The sequence below is a fragment of the Siphateles boraxobius genome, unplaced genomic scaffold, assembly GCF_051911475.1.
Source record: "Siphateles boraxobius isolate OS27281-9 unplaced genomic scaffold, OSU_SipBor_1 13, whole genome shotgun sequence".
NCBI lineage: Eukaryota > Metazoa > Chordata > Actinopteri > Cypriniformes > Leuciscidae > Siphateles > Siphateles boraxobius.
In genome coordinates, this window is record NW_027508733.1 from 29,360,985 (window position 1) to 29,383,113 (window position 22,129).

Here is a 22,129-nt window from a genome sequence, read left to right on the forward strand (position 1 = left end):
TTCGTTTGAAAGCGTGCAGACTACCTTCTAATATGTTGTCTCGACTTACATTAATTTGATTGCTTGTGGGACAACATGAGAGATCAACTCTGCTATGAAGCTTCTTCAAAATCATCTGTAGATCAACTCTAAAACATAAAGGGGTAAAATAATTTAGCTTTCATGAGTCTGAAAAAGTTTAGTTCTTTAAATTCCTTTAAAGTATAACATAACATACTGATCTGAAATAATTTCACAGTTGTCAGTTGTTACAGAGGATGGTTGAGTGGGAAGAGAGTGTTCAGGTGACCAGTGATGAGAAGGTGAGAAGGTGTGAGAAGGTGAAGGAGCAGGTGACCAGTTTGGAGGTGAAGGAGCAGGTGACCAGTTTGGAGGTGTTGGGGAATGACAATCATTCAGTGGCAAAGAAGTAATCGGTTCATTTGATGATGATGCAAGCGACTGGTTAGAAAAGGACGAGGTGAAATTAACTTCACCAGAATTCACTTGAATGCTTGCTTCGTTCTGTTTATCTTGACTTTCCTGTACATATAGACCAATATTTTAAATAAAAAATATATTTAGAAAAAAAACTTTATACACCTAAAATAGTTTCAGAGACTGTAAATAGAAGGGTTACTCACGTGTGCATCCATTGGTGAAACCCAAACAACATAAAGAGTTGAATGACCCTGGATGTTGTAATCATTGTCACGGTGGGTAGTGGGAATAAATCCGTGGACTCAGGTGCAGAGTGAATAAGTATTTTAATAAAGACTAAACATAAAATAAACAAATCAACAAAAGAAAACCATGATCATACTAACTAAATCCAGAAACAAACAAGGCAGGGCAAGACAGGCACGGAACTAAACGCAACAACATATGTAACAAATACAACGAACGAGCACAGGACAGCAAACACAGGAAGACTAAATAGGGAGGCAAACAAAGGAGGGTAACGAGACAGACAGGTGGAGCAATTAAACCAATAATCAGATAACAAGGGGGAGGGATTAAACAATGACAAGAGCACATGGCTCAAAATAACAAAACACCCATGTGCATAACAAGACAGGACAGACATGTGACATAACCCCCTCCCTACGGAGCGGCTACCAGACGCTCCATCCGACCCGGGTGGTACAAGAGGGACAGGCCAGGGGGGAAACAGGAGAGACAGACCAGGGCAAAACACACAACACAAGAGTTCAGGAGGGAGGTGGAATGGTGGAGGATCAGGGGGAGGGATGGGGGGCCAGGTCCATGAAAGGGAACAGAAACAGGGGGTGATGGTTTAGCCGGGGGCCAGGGCGAAGCAGACAGTCCATCGGGCGGCCAGGGCGAAGCAGACAGTCCATCGGGCGGCCAGGGCGAAGCAGACAGTCCATCGGGCGGCCAGGGCGAAGCAGACAGTCCATCGGGCGGCCAGGGCGAAGCAGACAGTCCATCGGGCGGCCAGGGCGAAGCAGACAGTCCATCGGGCGGCCAGGGCGGAGACGACCCCTCGGGCGGCCAGGGCGGAGACGACCCCTCGGGCGGCCAGGGCGGAGACGACCCCTCGGGCGGCCAGGGCGGAGACGACCCCTCGGGCGGCCAGGGCGGAGACGACCCCTCGGGCGGCCAGGGCGGAGACGACCCCTCGGGCGGCCATGGCGGAGACGACCCCTCGGGCGGCCAGGGCGGAGACGACCCCTCGGGCGGCCAGGGCGGAGACGACCCCTCGGGCGGCCAGGGCGGTGAAGACCCCTCGGGCGGCCAGGGCTCAGGAACAGACACCGGCTCAGGAACAGACACCGGCTCAGGAACAGACACCGGCTCAGGAACAGACACCGGCTCAGGAACAGACACCGGCTCAGGAACAGACACCGGCTCAGGAACAGACACCGGCTCCAGCTCTGGAACAGTAGACACCGGCTCTGGAACAGACGGCTCCGGCTCTGGAACAGCCACTGGCTCCGGCTCTGGAACAGACACTGGCACTGGCTCAGGAACAGACACTGGCACTGGCTCAGGAACAGACACCGGCTCAGGAACAGACACCGGCACTGGCTCAGGAACAGACACCGGCACTGGCTCAGGAACAGACACCGGCTCAGGAACAGACACCAAAACTGAAACAGCCACAAGAACAGACATAAACACAGAAACAAACACTGGTTCAGGAACAGATGCTGACTCCGGCTCAGGTACAGCAGACACCGGCTCCGGCTCTGGAACAGCAGACACCGGTTCCGGCTCTGGAACAGCAGACACTGGTTCCGGCTCTGGAACAGCAGACACTGGTTCCGGCTCTGGAACAGCAGACACTGGCTCCGGCTCTGGAACAGCAGACACTGGCTCCGGCTCTGGAACAGCAGACACTGGCTCCGGCTCTGGAACAGCAGACACTGGCTCCGGCTCTGGAACAGCAGACACTGGCTCCGGCTCTGGAACAGCAGACACTGGCTCCGGCTCTGGAACAGCAGACACTGGCTCCGGCTCTGGAACAGCAGACACGGGCTCTGGCTCAGGAACAGCAGACACGGGCTCTGGCTCAGGAACAGCAGACACGGGCATTTCCAGGATCCGAGCCAGACGCTCCAGATAGTCCAGGTCCAGGAAGGCAGACGGAACGTGAACAGTCTCTGACTGGACAGACGGAACGTGAACAGTCTCTGACTGGGCAGACGTGACGTGAACACTCTCTGACTGGGCAGACGTGATGTGAACACTCTCTGACTGGGCAGACGTGACCTGAACAGTATCTGACTGGGCAGATGGGACGTGTCTCCTCCTTCTCCGGAACACCGGACTCGGGACCACCAGACTCGGGACCACCGGACTCGGGACCACCGGAACAGGGACCACCGGAACAGGCACCACTGATGAAGTTCGTCTATCACCTCCTCCCCTACGGCCCCCGCGGGTTCCCGAGAACCTGGCCAACCGAGTTCCCTCAAATCGCTGAGAGTCAGCAGGGGTCTTAACATGACTGCCAGTCACAGTCCTGGTCTCACCTCCTCCCAACTGATCACCGGCTGTCCTGATCTCCTCATTCCTCTGCGCGCACGTAGCAAAGTATTTGAAGAGGGAGATCCCATTCTCCCTCTCCGCAGGACAAAGTTCACTCCGCTGAATCCACATGTGGCTCGTTCGTTCTGTCACGGTGGGTAGTGGGAATAAATCCGTGGACTCAGGTGCAGAGTGAATAAGTATTTTAATAAAGACTAAACATAAAATAAACTAATCAACAAAAGAAAACCATGATCATACTAACTAAATCCAGAAACAAACAAGGCAGGGCAAGACAGGCACGGAACTAAACGCAACAACATATGTAACAAATACAACGAACGAGCACAGGACAGCAAACACAGGAAGACTAAATAGGGAGGCAAACAAAGGAGGGTAACGAGACAGACAGGTGGAGCAATTAAACCAATAATCAGATAACAAGGGGGAGGGATTAAACAATGACAAGAGCACATGGCTCAAAATAACAAAACACCCATGTGCATAACAAGACAGGACAGACATGTGACAATCAATAAGTGTTCCTGAAAGGTTATTTTCAAGAGGTGTAGATGAGATCGCATCTTGAACATAGAACACTTCACTGGACAGGTCATCCTGACCAACAAAGTCAAATAAGATCTGAAAAAAAGAAGTAAATGAAACATAGGTAGATTACATTTAGTGAGATTATTATACAATTGTCTATCTTCATCAAGGCTATTTACTATATTATTCCCAAACACATTTTAAATAATGATTGTTTCCTATACTTATTGTCTATCCTTTAATTAAAAATCAGCAAACATTTACTTGAATTGTGTCTGACAAGATGAATTTTCGAATTTTTTCCACTCCATTAGGAAACTTGAACTTGATGGGCACCGCATCAATGGGTTCCTCGTAATTCGCAATCCTCTTCCTTCTGTCTTCAATTGCCTATTATGCAACCAAGGTTACATGAATGCAGTACTTATTTTTACTTCAACCAAACAAATTATTAGTTATATTTGTTAAAATAACATTTACCTGTAGTCGACTCTTCTCCTGTGCCTCTAAACATTGGCGTCTCATCTCCTGTTTATAATATAAAGAATTAGTGGATACTATTTAAATAGAAATTTATATTACACCTATTAATATACCTTAGAACTAGTATGTTCATAAAAAAAACATTACAGAGCAGTTTAGTGTCCATACTCTCAAATAAATTGTTTCTTTTGTATTTCAACCGTCTAAGTTTCTTGTACCATCCAGACCTTAATGCCAATTCAGAAAATGTACTAAAGGTTAAATGGGTTCATGTAACAATACATTAAATTTTCCTTAAATGAAAAATGTCTTTCATACCGGACTCAAAAACACGATTTTCCCAAGATTAGTAGAGGATCTCAACATTCAAAAGTTTATATATATATATACAGCTAATGCAGTTTATATATAGCTTAATGCAGGATTTGAATAATGTCCTTAATAAAAGACATTTACACATATTAGCTGAATATAATACTATAATATATATATATATAATACTTAGCTGAAGTATTACAAGACTCTAGTTTCTTAGTTCTTAGTTTCTTTCTAGTACTAGTTTATTTGATGTAAACTTGCAAATTTAGAAAGTAAAAAGTTAGGTGGTTGCCGGGTTGCAGTGAAATAAATAATACAGTTCCTTACTTTTTCTCTGTCTGCCATTAAAGATTGTTCAAATTCTTTGTCTTGTTCTTGCCGCAAAGATCGCCACTGCTGCAAGACCTATTAACACATCAAAAAATATATATCTGTATATATAAGTATATATCTGACTTAAATATTTTGAGAAACAAATGATCAACACAGACTCTGGTACATATTGGTTTAAAACATTATAGTTATATTCTTAGTTACCACTGTGCTGTCTGCAGTGTCATCTGTGTTGCCACTGAAATCAGTAAGGTCAATCACCACAGACGGAGTGCTCTCAGAGTTGGCTCCTACTTCAGGTGCACTTTGTGACTGGCACAAAGGAGGTGGTGATTCCTGTGCGGGTAATTGTTGTTATTTAAACCACAACACACTTTTACATTTAAGCATTATCAAAAAAAAAATTACAAACCTGGTATAATTCTGCTAATGGCAGAATGTACAGCCTACTCCGGCCAAGAGCTTGCTTTAATTCTTTGACAGAAGTAACCTGAAGCTTCTGTAATTTCTTTCCTCTGTCCGCCTTGGCTAATTCATATCCAATCAAATTCAGGCTGACATCTGGGAAACTTTGACAGATACATTGTTTGAAATCTGCCAAACTCCAATTCATTTGGATTTGGGAGACTTTTTCTTTACCTGTGTCATCCACAGGGCTACCTAAAGATGTTTTGAAAAAAATATATATATTATTACTGTATTATTATTATAAAAAAATATATAATTATTATATTATTAATATTATTATTATTACCGTATTATTATTTTTTAAAAAAATAAAAAAATAATAATAATAAATCTCATAATTCACTGTGCCATTACCAAATCCATTTTGTGTAATTTTTCTTCGTTCTGTCACTGTAGGTAGCTTTGTAAAGGTTGGGCTAGGAAGCAAAAACAGGCCAACATTCCAACAAAGGTTTTCTCTTCTTCCGGCTGTACCTTTAAAACAGAACATTAAAGACTGAATAAATGAAATAAGAGAACCCTCTGATCAATGTGTAGTGTACATTTGACCAGTTTGATATCCTATTCAAAAAGGAATAACTTGAAATTGAAAGAGTTATTTTTATTATTATTATTAATAATAATATTTATTTCGGCTTGACTTCGAATGTCTACAAATGTATAATCCGAGATCAGGTATAAAAAAAAAATCATAATAGAGATTGGTTCATGGTTTTAGAGATGGTTTATAGCAGGGGTCGGCAAGTAAGGTTGGCATTTAAGAAATTAATTGATGAAAAATGCAACTAGAATTGTCTGTGACAGACTGTTACTGTCTTTTGTAACTGTTAGTGAGCTGTTACTCTGTGTTAAATCCTGTAGTAGGACAGTCATTAACAAAAAAACACATTTGTGTGGGGGTGTCCGGGTTTTACACATTAATAAAGCAGTAGGGATGAGTCACGATTTTCGAATATTCGATTTGTTGATTTAATTAGGCCTATAGAATATCGAATAGGTCGTGCGATTATTGTCTAAAAAAATCCCAATGTTTTCGGTGCTTTTTCGGTGGTGACGCCGTGTTCATGTAACCAGAGGATGACGCCAATAACGCAAAAGCTGTCACAAGGAACCGGCAAAAGTCATGATTATGAATGTTTCAGATATAGCAAGGAGACATTTTAATTGTTTATTAGTGTCAGTGTCGGCTGCAATAGTGACCGCAGTAGTTAACGCGCCTATAGAGAGAAATTCACTTTTCATATGGATTACATAAGCAGAGAGTAGGCTATAGTGGGCCTAGTCGGTCTCGACTTACCTGAATGTCGATTTCGAGACCGTCGAAAAAGCCTCCTTGTAGCAGCAAGCAAATTCTCGTTCGATGAACTCTGCATAAGTTCCTTGCTTTTTTTGCTCTATTTGCGACATTAAAAATTCTATCAAAAGCAGAAACTGCCGCATCGAGCGTTACCTGCTCTGATGAAGCTGTTTCTTCCTCCATCTTACACGGATTGCTTTAAAGGCGCCAAAAGCGAGAGTGACGGTTAGGCCTATTGTTGATATCAAGAATTGAATTTTTGATATCAAAAATTTTAATTGTTGATATCAAGAATTGAATTGTTGATATCAAGAATTTAATTGTTGATATCAAGAATTTAATTGTTGATATCAAGAATTGAATTGTTGATATCAAGAACTGAATTATTGATATCAAGAATTGTATTTTCACTAGTGAAATGTCACCATAGGCTGCCATTAAAAATCAATTGTTGATATCAAGAAGTGATTTTTTACTAGTAGAAATACAATTGTTGATATCAACAATTACATTCTTGATATCAACAATTACAATTTTTGATATCAACAATTAAATTCTTGATATCAAAAATCAGAATTCCTGATATCAATAATAACTTGGCTAGTAAAAATGTCTATTCTGGATATCAACAATTAAATTGCTACTAGTAAAATTATAATTTCAGATATCTAAAATGGCTTTCTTACTAGTAACAATCACATTCATGATATCAGAAATTAACATTGTCACTAGTGAAATTGGAATTATTGATATCAACAATTGATTTTGAATGGAAGCCTATGCAGACATTTCACTAGTGAAAATACAATTGCAGATATCAAGAATTATAGTTTTTACTGGTGGAAATGTAATTGTTGATATCAAGATTTAAAGTTGAAATTGAATTCTTCATATAAAAAATTGCATTTAAGATATCATGAATTCATTTTTAGATATGTGCATAATGACATGACGAGTGCCTACGTCTGATGCTTGACCAATCAGCGGAAAGGGGCGTTTTATTCCTAGGCTGTAGAGATCGAATATCCAACCTGTTTATTAATTTACCCCTGAACGCGAGATCAAGCTGAATTCTCTCTCTTTTTCTTTTTAATTAAAGGCGTCAGTGGCTAGGTTATCTTACAACACATACTCAGACTCACTGTCATATTTTACGCACCTATTTGGTTACCAATTTGTAAGAAAAGTCGATCCGAATTGGGTAGAGTTCGGCTATGTGAGAATGTGTCGATGTACAATAAATCAAAATTTACATGTGTATTAACATTGCATAGGCTCAGTAGCGTTGTTAACCACCATGCAACCCACGCAAATGGGTAGGGCCCCGCAGGTTTGACTGAGGGCCCCCTGCTGACCAAGCAAATAAATCAGTAGATGACCGCTGTTGGCTACCTGATTTATTACATACTAACATTGCTTCAGTAACCAAATTTAGAATGCTGCAAACATTGTTCGCTGATCAATGTTTATAAGCTTAAATTAAAATGCTCATCATTTAAAGCAATCGTTCGTGACTTTACCGTATATCGACATGACATGGTTAAATTCAGATTGTAAATATTAAGTTGGGTGTTATTTCATATAATAAAATATAATTATTTGTTACTGCAAAGCTTTATAAAATTATTATGGGATCTTATTCAATGCTTTCAGAATATTTAAAATTTAAACATTCAACCATGAGTTGTGATGATAGTTCGTTATAGCCTAATTAAAGAAAAAAAAGAAAAGAAAAAGATGAAAAGCACATTTATTAGGGTGTGCCCCATTGTACCCTTGGTATTGTATATTTGTAGGCTAACGCACCCTCCTTTACCAGGGAAACGCCGAAACGAATTGGGAACGCATATGACTCATTCTGTTATAGGCCAGATGTGGGGGCACAGTACAATTCTGCTTAGGGCACCCATAAGCAGCGGCCTTGAAACATATATTGTCCAGTAAAACTGCTTTAAACTTTGTAGGCTACGCATTAGGCTACACATAATTATGTTCTGTCTTTACCACGTCGTTGAAAAGGGTTATCGTTTAAATCTGCATAACAGGCTCCGGCGCCGGCTTGAAGAAAGAAACAATTAAATAGCCTAAGCTAAAGACCCTTAGATTATACAGAGTTGTGTTATATTCAGTGTAAATAAATTACTGCGCTGAAATTAGTTTTTTTCTAGAAGTTAGATTAGTTGGAAAATCTTTCTCTATATCCTGCTTAGTTAATGTAGGCATATCAATTGGGCCAGGCTGGTTGTCTATTAACAAGACATATATTTCAAATGAATTGATTATTTTAAAGCATTTTTAAACCTTGGTTAAGTACATTTCTATAGTCCTATTCATTGCATTAAAATAGTATAATATAATGAAGAAAGAATGATAATGTAGGCTATAGGCTACTAAATGAATAGACCTATTAATCAAAAGGGAAAAAGGGAGAACTATAATTCATGAATTCATGATTTAGTAGTACACAACACAACTGTACAAATGGTAGCTAATGTTTACAAAAATGTTTTATTTTTCGTTTGGTTGTAGGCTACTGTGTTTTCATTTGATGCATTAGAACAAAGTGTGAAAAAAATAGGCCTATATATGAAAAAACGCCATGGGGTTTATGTATGTTCACGAGAAGGGCAAATATGTGATAAATGAATGCTTTGTTCATTTTTTTTTTTTCGTTTTGAAGACAAAAAATGGGAACACAAATTTTCTGACCTGGTGATGATGACCAATCAAATGAAACGTGATGTTTCACAGACATGGTGTTACGTGTGGGTTTTTGTTGTGTCTTGTATATCACGTTATCCCTTGTTTGTCATGTGATCCTGCCATGTGTCTTGTCTTTTGTTTTATGTTACTCCTGTCCTGTTCTGAGTTCCCTGGATTTCCTGTTTTTGTATTTGTTTAATTAAATGTGCCTGCGATTGGATTCACTCTCCGTTTCATTCCTGACTGGATGTAACAGAACAACCGACCTCAAATGAATCCAGCAGTACGAATCTCGCCTGATCTTCCCAGCATGAGCATGGAGTTCGACAAACAGGCCTTTGTGGGAACCCGCAAAGCGATTTTCCGGGGGTTCCGTGGAGGTCACAGGGGAGGATATTGGTCCAGACAACTTTCTCAGCGTCAACATCTCTGCGTCCAGCCCAATCCTCATCACGTCAGCCACGTCCAGCCAGAGCTTCCCGTCAGCCATGTCCAGCCAGAGCTTCACGTCAGCCACGTCCAGCCAGAGCTTCACGTCAGCCACGTCCAGCCAGAGCTTCACGTCAGCCACGTCCAGCCAGAGCTTCACGTCAGCCACGTCCAGCCAGAGCCTCACGTCAGCCACGTCCAGCCAGAGCCTCACGTCAGCCACGTCCAGCCAGAGCCTCACGTCAGCCACGTCCAGCCAGAGCCTCACGTCAGCCACGTCCAGCCAGAGCCTTCACCGCTGGTCCCGTCCAGCACAGAGCCTTCACCGCTGGTCCCGTCCAGCACAGAGCCTTCACCGCTGGTCCCGTCCAGCACAGAGCCTTCACCGCTGGTCCCGTCCAGCACAGAGCCTTCACCGCTGGTCCCGTCCAGCACAGCGCCCTCACCGCTGATCCCGTCCACCACAGCGCCCTCACCGCTGGTCCCGTCCAGCACAGCGCCCTCACCGCTGGTCCCGTCCAGCACAGCGCCCTCACCGCTGGTTCCGTCCAGCCCAGCGCCCTCTCGCTCTCGGAGACGGAGGAGGAAGAGGACTTACCGCGTCCCGCAATGCCTGGAAGTCCTCCCTGTACTTCCTGTCAGCCCAGAGTCCTCGCCACTGGTCCCGTCCGATCCAGAGACTGTTCAAGTCACGTCTGCCGATCCAGAGACGGTTCAAGTCACGTCTGCCGATCCAGAGACGGTTCAAGTCACGTCTGCCGATCCAGAGACGGTTCAAGTCACGTGTGCCGATCCAGAGACTGTTCAAGTCACGTCTGCCGATCCAGAGACTGTTCAAGTCACGTCTGCCGATCCAGAGGCGGTTCAAGTCACGTCTGCCGATCCAGAGGCGGTTCAAGTCACGTCTGCCGATCCAGAGGCGGTTCCAGTCACGTCTGCCGATCCAGAGACTGTTCAAGTCACGCCTGAACCTGATCGCTCTATGTTTGTTTCTGTGTTTACGTTTGTCCTTGTGGCTGTTTCTGTTCTGGTGTCTGTTCCTGAGCCGGAGCCAGTGTCTGTTCCTGAGCCGGAGCCAGTGTCTGTTCCTGAGCCGGAGCCAGTGTCTGTTCCTGAGCCGGAGCCAGTGTCTGTTCCTGAGCCGGAGCCAGTGTCTGTTCCTGAGCCGGAGCCAGTGTCTGTTCCTGAGCCGGAGCCAGTGTCTGTTCCTGAGCCGGAGCCAGTGTCTGTTCCTGAGCCGGAGCCAGTGTCTGTTCCGCCTGTGCCGGAGCCAGTGTCTGTTCCGCCTGTGCCGGAGCCAGTGTCTGTTCCGCCTGTGCCGGAGGCAGTGTCTGTTCCGCCTGTGCCGGAGCCAGTGTCTGTGTTGCCTGTTCCCGAGCCGGTGTCTGCTGTTCCCGAGCCGGTGTCTGCTGTTCCCGAGCCGGTGTCTGCTGTTCCCGAGCCGGTGTCTGCTGTTCCCGAGCCGGTGTCTTCGCCGCCCTGTCCGCCCGAGGTGTCTTCGCCGCCCTGGCGGCCCGAGGGGTCGTCTCCGCCCTGGCCGCCCGATGGACTGTCTTCTCCGCCCTGGCCGCCCGATGGACGGTCTTCTCCGCCCTGGCCGCCCGATGGACTGTCTTCTCCGCCCTGGCGGCCCGATGGACTGTCTTCTCCGCCGTGGCCGCCCGAGGGGTCGTCTCTGCCCTGGTCCCCTGTACGAACCTGGCCCCCCGTCCCTCCCCCAAGACCGCCTCCACTTCACCACCCTCCTGAACTTTAGTGTGTTTGTTTCTAGGGGCGTCGGGAGCCGCCCATAGGGGGGGGGGGGGCTATGTTACGTGTGGGTTTTTGTTGTGTCTTGTATATCACGTTATCCCTTGTTTGTCATGTGATCCTGCCATGTGTCTTGTCTTTTGTTTTATGTTACTCCTGTCCTGTTCTGAGTTCCCTGGATTTCCTGTTTTTGTATTTGTTTAATTAAATGTGCCTGCGATTGGATTCACTCTCCGTTTCATTCCTGACTGGATGTAACACATGGCTACACATTTTAGCCTCGCGAGATCTCGTGGCAGGACATCTCGCCACACCCCTACTCATTAATATTCATGAACTCATTACCATAGCTATTCTTACCTGTAAAAATGACATTTCTAGATATCTGTAATACTATTTTTACTAGTTAAAATATTATTTAAGATATCATTAATTCTATTTTCACTAGTTGCAAGGGTAATTTCAGATATCAACTTGCTTTGTTGATATCAATAATTACATTGTTACTAGTAAAAATCCGAATTCCTGATATTAAGAATTATGAGGTTACTAGTAAAAATGTCTATTCTAGATATCAACAATTGAATTGCTACTAGTAAAAATGTTAATTTTTGATATCTAATACTGTATTTCTGATATCAATATAATTTCAGATATCTAAAATGGCTTTCTTACTAGTAACAATCACATTCATGATATCAGAAATTAACATAGTCACTAGTGAAAATGGAATTATTGATATCAAAAATGAGCATTTTTACTAGTAGCAATTCAATTGTTGATATCAAGAATAGACATTTCAACTAGTCACAATTGAATTCTTGATATCAAAAATAAAGGTTTTTACTAGTAAGAATTGTATTTCTGATATGTGAAATTGAAATTTCAACTAGTAAGAAATCAATTCTTGATATCAACAATTGATTTTGAATGGCAGCCTATGGTGACATTTCACTAGTGAAAATACAATTACAGATATCAAGAATTATAGTTTTTACTAGTTGAAATTCAATTGTTGATATCAAGAATTATCATTTTAACTAGTGAAAATGTAAATGTTGATATCAAGAATTAGCATTGTTACTAGTGAAAATGTAATTCCTGATATCAAAAATTGCCATTGTTACTAGTAGAAATATTATTCCTGATGTCAATAACTATCATTTTAACTAGTGAAAATGTAGTTGTTGATATCAAGAATTCATATCCTGCGAATGATTAAAAGTCAAAACGGCTTGCCTATTGCCATTCCCAGGATATAAATTGTTATTATCAAGAATTATAGTTTTTACTAGTTGAAATTCAATTGTTGATATCAAGAATTATCATTGTTACTAGTGAAAATGTAAATGTTGATATCAAGAATTAGCATTGTTACTAGTGAAAATGTAATTCCTGATATCCAAAATTGCCATTTTTACTAGTAGAAATATTATTCCTGATATCAATAATTATCATTTTTACTAGTGAAAATGTAATTGTTGATATCAAGGATTCATATCCTGGAAATGAATAAAAGTTAAAACGGCTTGCCATAGAGTGACAGGTATCTGACCCAGAGATAGTGGGTTCGTGCCCCATATGGGACAACTTTAAAATTGTGTATTCAATTCCTTTTCTATCCAGATAAGCATTGTTCTAATCTTTCTTTTGGGATTAGAAATGTGTGGTTTTGTTCATTCTATGTTTATTCTCACCTGAAGTCTTGAGTATCCAGAAAGGTTTGTGATCAATTGAGCAGTCATTGACTTTCAAGTATTCTGATTGCAATGTAAGCAGTTACATAAATTGGTTGTTTTCTTCCTATATATGGTCGTATACTCTTTTTTTTTTTTTTTGCTTCCATGTGCTAATTCTCATCTTCATATATGTGTTTGTGCATTGTGTGTAAAGTAGTGAACTGGAGAGCAGAAGGGTATGAGAAGATGTTTGTGGTGGTCTAAGTAAACCTCTATTTTTTAAAATTGTGCTGCCTTTTATACATTTCAAGTTAAATACATAAAGCTTCAAACAGAACACAAATGCCTATTCAATTGATCAACCACTGGCAACATTTTATTGCAAAGTATATAGTAAAGAATACTTTCAATACCATACAAGAAATGATTTGACCAACTCCACAATATTAACTGATCTGACATTAAACATTTGAATGTGTACATATGCATATCTTTTAATTATTTTAAGTCCCATAAACATTAGATTTACTTAGTGACTTGAATATCAGTTTTTCCTTCTCGTCATGTGGAAAATAAATAAAAGTTATTTTATCATAATAGTAAACCATAAAATCACATTAAAATACATGAACATTTTTGTATTATCTAACATTAAGAATTGTTTTAAAAAATAAATTGTAATTGTAAATAGAAGTTAAGTAGTTACTACATGAATGTTAAATTACAAATAATTACTATTCTAACAGTAAATTATTTGGATCAACAGACTATTTAAATTAGTTTAGGTATATTGCCAAAAAGACTAGTAAAAGCTAACCTAAATGAATTTACATAATGTATACAATTATTTATTCTCAAATAAGCAACAAAATGTCATTACACATCAAACAATACACTATCATTATACACAGAGCTGCACTCCAGGTTTATTGCTGCTCCTGATGCTTTGAATATTTTCCCAAAACAATCAGAGTAAAGCTTAATTAAATTCAAGAGGCTTAATTTCTCCATCCCTAGCAGGCATTATACAAGTAAACTTACCTTTCAATTATTTCCAGCAGACTATCAGATCAATTTCTTGCCTCCACTAAACTAATGCTTTCTGTACACCTAAAGTCTTTGAAAAGATTTAGAAAAAGACTTTATAAGATTATCAGCTCACATCTAAAGACTTGGGTTCACAGTTTTTAGTCTCAGACTAAAGACTTGCGATAATATCAAACATGTTTGATATGAAAGACTAGAGAAAGACTGGCATAAATCGGGTCGCCGACTGCAGATTATCACCTCACATTTAACGATCGAGACGACGGGAGCACGCCGAGACTCCAGTAAGATTCCTAAAGACTGACGGTCTTTAGTCTGGGACTGTGATAATCCATTGGTGTACGCCCGGCATAAGCTTCCCAATTCTAAAATGATTAACTCAGCAATTTGATGAATGTACTAATTCCTGCAATCACCCTAATTGCCTAATTGAATCGTTTGTTAATTGCATACCAAGCATTGTAAATTTCTGTTCTAGTAGGCCTAATCTACTATAAATCACACCACTTGCAAACATCTTTTTCATACAACAGCAAAAATGAACAAATATTTAAATAGACCAGAGACCAGTGAATCTGACAACTGCATTTATGTTTACATTCATGCAGTTTCCAGAGTTCAACTGTCTAGAACAAACTCAAAGTTTTTTAATGCAACTTTGCAAACAGGTCGCAGTGAATATCACCAAGCTGTCATCTTTGCGACATCAAACTTGGACAACATTAGCATTAAATCGGACAGCGGTTAAACTGTCATACACAACAAAAAAGCCAAGTAAGTGGTAGTCTAGCTATTTAATCCTGTTTTCTATCTGATAAACTTTCAGTAATCTTATTCCTTTCAAATTCATTGTACAAACAAGCCCATATCAATTCTCACTTTTTTCGTTCTTTAGGCCTCAATAATTCTGAATATTTCATTCAGTGTGATCGGAGTACTGCTGTGGAAGTCACAACATCTACATTCCCCACAAACCACCAAAAGAGACAGAAAAACTCACTGTAGAAGAAGCAAAAACTCTGGGATCACGACAATTGGTAAGCTGTTTTTTTTTTTAACCTTCTCACTGTGTAAATATAGGGTTGTTTACTTGTTGTAATGCTCTGGAGAGTAGTACAATCACATATTAACCCTCTGCAGATTGTGCAAAATCGTTTTTATGGGGAGAAAAACATTTTAAAGTAGCCTGACATTCTAAAAAAATGCTAAAATGTGAAAGATTTTTCAGATGCACAGGCAAAGATTATTCTGCTTCTCGGTTATCTTTGCTAGATGCTTTACAAACATGATTAATGCGTTTCAAATTGGTTAATGTGTGAAAGTTTGGCAATTTCTTATTATTATGACCATAACAGCAGTTGTATACATTTCCCTTGTAATCATGTTTATTGATGTATATTTTTGATTGTGCATGTACGATTTTCTTTTAATTTTCAGATCACTAAAATATCTGCAACAGTATGCAAGCTAAACAACGCAACAACTGTAAAGGCCTGGGGTACAGACTGTGAGATCCAAAAATGTTCCTTGCAAGATCCATCTGGAGAAATTCAACTTACTCTTTGGGAAAACCAAGTTTCAAAACTGCAACTAGGTAACTCCTACACCTTTACCAATCTTAAAACTAGACTGTACAACAGCCTTAAGAGCCTCACAACAACCCTGAAAACAACCATGGAACCTATTGCACAGGACCAAGTTTTCCCACCTGGTCAAGGCCCTAAAATCAGTAAAGAACCCTCTCTACCTAATACAGTGGTGAGACAAAAGCCAATAGGGGTGCAAATAAACATTAAAAAACAATGTCCAAAATGCCACAAATCACAAGAACAATTCAACATCAAACAGCAATTTCACCGTTGCCCAACTTGCAAAATTCTACGGAACACAAAAAGCTATATAACAAAATGCAATGGAACAATTGAGAGAAATCCAGACCGTCAAATAACTTCTCTTACGGTTTCGAACTCAACTTTGTCAAAATTCATAGCACCAGAACTTGACCTGTCAACTTGTGATTCACAAGATGTAGAAGAACTCTTTCTATCCTCAGATGAACTGACTTTAACATATAATAACTGTTTGGAAGTCACCAATATTGAAAACGCTTCATCCGCTCATCCTAGTGATGAGGATTTATTTGAAGCTAATATCGATGAAATCAACCCTGTCCTCTGTGTCACAGAGACACAAAGCACTCCAGAACCCAACTCTCCAGTTAAAAGACCATCTGAGCCAACAACGCCTCCTATTACACCAGCTAAAAAACCTTTGACTAAGAAGAGTGCTGTAAAAATAATACAAAAATGACTTTGTAATGAAATGCACAACTAAGATGGTTGTGTGTGTGTGTGTGTATATATATGTGTGTGTATATAGGACAAGGATTTGTTGAATTTTTAGGTTGTGCAATGCCACTGAAATATGTACTTTTTTTCATTTTTTTTTTCATGGGCAATGTTACCTTTTTTTCAGGATTGTAATTCCATTGAAATGTTTTTTTTTTTTTTAAATGAATGGCAAATATTGATTTAAGTCATGTTTTCCAAAGCTATTGAAATTAGGTTAATTTTGTCCATTATGTTCTGAAATGCTACTGATTTATTTATTTTTATGGCAATGCTTTGTTAAATGTTGTTTCATGTCGTTTTTTTTTTCTTCAATTTTATTAAAGCAAATGTGTCAATTCTTGGAATATGTGACCTTTATTGCATGGGCTTATCTTACATTTGGAAAGTTGCGTGCATTCTTAACTAGGCACTAAGTTTAGTTTCACAAACCATACTGGGAAAAGCAAGTAGTGTAACCATAAGTGTAATTGTGAATAACCAAAGAAACGGTTAGTATTCTTTTCCATATAGATTTAAATATGCAACAATAGTGCTTTAAAATCACTTCTTAAAAGGCCCACTCTAATTTGCTTACTTTATCCAATGTGCTCAAAGGTATTTAAACTAAAAATAACTTATTTTTAATTCACATTTTTATCACCTCTCACAATATTGTTTCTAGGCGGCATTAAAAAAACATAATTGTACAAGACATTATCAAAGGTGACTGTCAAAGTAATGTACTTATAGCAAAAATATAGGTTACAGTTGCATATGGCAGTTAACCCATGTAATTCCAATTTCTTTTCCCTGAGATAACATGTATGAATTTATAAGGATATTAAACAATCTTTATCAATTACGTCAAAAAAATATATCAAAGTCCATACAAAAAACTTGATTATTCGTCAGGTCACAATTGTGACCATTAGCAGAACAAAGAGAGGCTAGGTATATGGTGTTAATGGATTTATAAACTGACAAACTTCTACAGTTTAAAGACCAGGTTCAATAATTGTTTTAAGCTTTAGTTAATAGTGTTGTATTACATTAAAGGCACACTATGCAAAATTTCCATTTGTGAAACGGTGACCCCAGGAGTCGCTGTGGAGTACTTGTATTTTTTCTGAGCATTAACTACCACAGATTAATTGTTCACCACAAGACAAGTTATATGTGCTAACAAAGTTAATAGGGTCAATTTTGATTTCATGTCAACTTTAAAAGAGAGTTGGCATCTCTTCACAGAAGTTAGCATCATCTGAAATCCTCATACAAGGCTAGATCCAAATTGGAGATGACATAATATCTAATATGCCCATGACAATTTAGAAACTGAAAATAGAACATAAAAATATGTATTAGATCTAATATAACAAAATGACAAAATTATAAAATGCATTGCGTGAATTCTTGTTTAAAGAGATGTGTTTAATCTACAATTAAACTAGGAATGTTTGTCAGAATAGTGAACATTATCAGGAAACCTGTTCCAGACTTTAGGACCCACATGCAAAAACAAAACATTCTCTCCTTTAGTGCAGTTCAATATCCTAAGTAGTAACAAAAGTCCAGAATTGTAAGATTCCTACAAGAACCTGTTAATCTTAATAAATAGAGATGAGGAACATCAGTACAAAATCAGTTAAATACACTAAATCTAAACCATTTAGAACCTTTAGATGATGACAAAACTTCGTAATCAATACAGAACTTAAGTAATAATTGTAAAAATGAAAATATGTTGTAATATAATATTTTATTAATCTATACACTGCATCTTGGACTAACTTTATTTATAAAAGGTGTAGGACAACCACCTAACAGTGAATCACAATAATATAAACTAAACTCATTAAACATAACATGCTGTCCATTTAAATACTAAATCTTCATTTTGAGTTGATTCTCATTTGAACTATGGAACTTCTACATCTATGGAAACACATGTCTTCCCAGGGGCTCAGTGAGATGAGTGACAGGCATATGACCCAGAGAGTGTGGGTTCAAGTCCTTTGTCTTACAACTTTATAAAGTTGTGTCATTTCAATTCCTTTATCATACTGAAAAGCATTGTACTATTCTTTCTTCCTATTAAATATAACGTGTGTTTCATTTATATGCAAAGTCTTTATTTTGAGTTCATTCTCTTTTTAACTACTGAACCTTAGCAGCTGGATGAACTCATTTCTTCTGTGAGGTAAGAAGTTAATAAGTAAGAATACTTTGGGTATTAAAGTTTCTTTTAAAGTTTTGAAAGCAAAGTATTTTTAAGTACTTTTTGAACCCATTGAACCATTGAAGGCTTGGCCCCGTAAGGCTGCTTGCAGCTTTAATTATTATTGTATTTTTCTAATATGTGAAGCTTGTAACCTGTAAGCTCCTCACTGTGCATAATGTTATATTGGTCATGAAAAATGAATATTAATAGAAGAAATCAAGCCACAATGTCTCAATTTTTTATAGATTTTTATTCAAAAATATTAATTTCTCTGCTGTCGAAGGACTTAGCCTACTTATTTTTTTACAGATACTTTCTCCAGCCTTTGAAAAAATCCTCTCACAAGGGACACTTGTTGCTGGCATGCAAAGATATTTTCAGCAAGGACATACAAATGAGGAGAGATTACTCCTCTCTCTTTCCAGTACACTAAGTTAGGGGATCATGAGTTGTGGGCAAAAACGCATCGTTGAGGTATTTTTTCACTTCCACTGTGGCATCAGCTGTAGCATTGTGTATCGTCTGGGTTTCACAGATGCGATTATCAAAAAGTTCCTATAAACTGTCCTGTGTTTTTACTGGTGTTGATGTTGATGATGGGCCTGGGAACAATCTACAGTAGCCTACATTGTTAAAAGCGCTATTTAAATGAAGATGACTTGACTTGACTATATATGCATATATTAATCGATCTGTCTATATATGCATCTATTAATGTGTCACTATATGTAGTATACTCTGTCCGTCTCTATAGTCAATGTGTAAATTTAAATGTAAGCCTAAATATAACTAAACAAATCTCACTATAAATGTCACTATATCACCAAAAATCCGCTATCTCAAAATCATACTCCTCTCACAAAAATCCACGAGGTCAAGATGTGTTGACTTCACTTTTATACAGATGTGTGATTGTGTTGTCTGTTCTGTTCCCGACCCTGTCAATCAAACGCTCATTCGGCGGACCATGCCACCTGTCGAAACACTTGTGAAACACTCCGAAGCTTCATTTCGCCGTAGTCACGTGACATGGGTGTTTTGAATCACGTTTCAGATCAGTGTTTCGAAACATCTGCGGTTCGGGATCTCGAAAAGCTTCGGAACGTAAGTTTCGCGTCAGCCATCCCTCGCTACAGTGTGTTGTTACTGCTAGCTTGCTTGTTGATCTGCCTGTTGTGTGCAGTGTGAATCTTGGCTTTGAGTTGATAAGTGGCTGTCAATCTCATTTCCTTTTTTGTAGGCTATATTTTGTAAATTATTGTAAATATTGTGTCCACATGTGGAAGCTGAACGGGGTGAGTGCCGCTCCTTTTGTAGGCCTAAATGGTGTTTTCTCCAGTTTTTCATTAGATGGGGAGATAGGGCAATTTATTGTATCTTTTTATTTTCTTTTGATAGGGAATAGTTTGTTTGTTGTTTTGGCCTTTGCTCACCTCTAAAGTTGTGCTTTCATTTGTGGTTCTGTAAATAAAAGTGTACAAAGGATCTTTGGTTTCCAATTCCAGTTCATGTTGTGGCCTCACCCTAGACGGGGCCGTAACAATATCAAACTCTTATAATGACACATAAGTCCTAGTAAGTTATTCAAGTAATATTATTTAAATATCAAAATTAAATAAGTAAATAAATAAAATAACAAATAACCAGAATTAAAAGGGAGGGAGGGTTATATAAAAATGTAGTTAATGTAGTTGTAGCGTCTGGACCAATCACACACACACAAATTATTAATTATATTTAACCCACTCACTCTCCTAAACTCACTCTCCTAAACTCACTCTCCCAACAAAGGTCTATGTAACTTCCCCCTAAACTAACATCACAATCAAGCTAACACCACTGGCAGAACTCAATGTCCTGTTACATTGATACACATTTTTACGACCCCAAAAAGGGAATTCCTGAGAGATGTGACTCTTAATGAATTATTACTGTGAAGGTGAAAAATAAACCCTGCTAATCCTATATATTAGCAGAAAATCGTGCTAAAGTTCATGTATTTCAGTAATTCAAATTAAAAGGTGAAACTAATACATTTAGTATATAACTATATACATATACATGATCATACTTTTCAGAGGGCTGACATTTCTGTATTTAAAATTCTTTATTTTATTGATTTCATGTAATATTCTAATTTTCTGAGATTTTGAATTTGGGTTTTTCATAAGCTGTAAGCCATAATCAAATAAATTATATATTTTGCACAGTATTCTAATTTTTCGAGTTTCACCTGTATGTATGTATGTATGTATATATATATATATATATATATATATATATATATATATATATATATATATTAGGGGTGTGCAAAGCAGCCGGTATTTGTATCTGTATTTGTATTTGTTGTGGGGGAAAAAGTATTTGTATTTGTATTCGAGTAAAATCCAAAATAGGCGTAAAAATCTAGCTTTTTTGCGTTACACTTCTAATTTACGTTATAGTGTAAGTATTCTTTAATTATATAAATCCAGCAATGAACATGTAAAGGAACGTCATTGAAAAGAAAATAACATAACAGCCATTACCTCATCCATGGTTAAACCAACAACTAATAAAATACCATTGTGAACATTATGAATCCCACCACCACCCGTCCTTGTTGGAGGACGCTGAACAGACAGGGATAATGTATAGCGAGGCGGTTGATTATGAGCCTGACGCGAAGCGGTGGGGTCTTGAATCAGCCTGAAGGGTTTGTATTCGCTATAACAACCACCTCGCTATACATTATCCCTCTTACTACATGGCTACCTACCAAATAAATCAATAATTTGACTCAAAATATTGATTTAAAAAGGAGTTTATTGATTTAAAAACTATTGTATTGCTTCCGCTAAAAAAAATAGTCCGTTCCGTCTCTACGTTTAGAATCCATGGCAACGCTCTGTTTTTCGTGGCAACGGTGTGTTATACTTAGCAGCGGTCTGTTATTAAGAAATAACCATGGAAATAACAGACCGCATTCTACATTAGAATTCAACCAAGCCATGTAATAAAAACAAATAATTACGGAGCTAACAGAGCTACGTGAACAGAGCGAACATGAGAGCAACCGGCTGCAGACGTCAATAATGCAGCGTAATGAAATAATCTCCCGATCAAACTCCACTTCCCGAAAGTTATAAACTGCCTCCGGAACCCAGTTAAGGTACAAAAATCTATTCAACAAAAATAGTAATGCAGTTAAGTGTTTTTTCGCTCAGCCGAGCCCTCTCTGTTGCTGTGTGGAGCAGCCTGTGTCAGTCACCTCTTCCTGAACGTCACTCACTCACTCGCGAACAGCGGTCTCGTGAGGAAACGCAGCTTTTTGATATAAAGTTTTTCTTGTTCCCGAATACAAATATTTTCTAAAGTATTTGTTCGAAATAAGTATTCGTAAAAAACACGTTATTTGTGCCTTTCCGAATACCGTATTCGGGTTCGGCTCCACCCCTAATATATATATATATATATATATATATATATATATATATATATATATAATTATTTCCATTACACGAGAGTAGATGTTAAAACTTCATGCTGATTTGTACTCGGCTTTCTC

The 22,129-nt window shown here is 39.0% G+C and overlaps 1 long non-coding RNA gene across 1 annotated transcript; it reads left to right on the top strand.

Annotated features, from left to right (window-relative positions):
- The first annotated feature begins 14,731 nt into the window (after nucleotides 1-14,731).
- On the top strand, nucleotides 14,732-15,909 carry LOC143735642 (uncharacterized). The gene is made up of 3 exons (XR_013203273.1): nucleotides 14,732-14,802; nucleotides 14,924-15,065; nucleotides 15,466-15,909. It is a non-coding gene; the product is annotated as an uncharacterized LOC143735642 (long non-coding RNA).
- The last annotated feature ends 6,220 nt before the right edge of the window (nucleotides 15,910-22,129 follow it).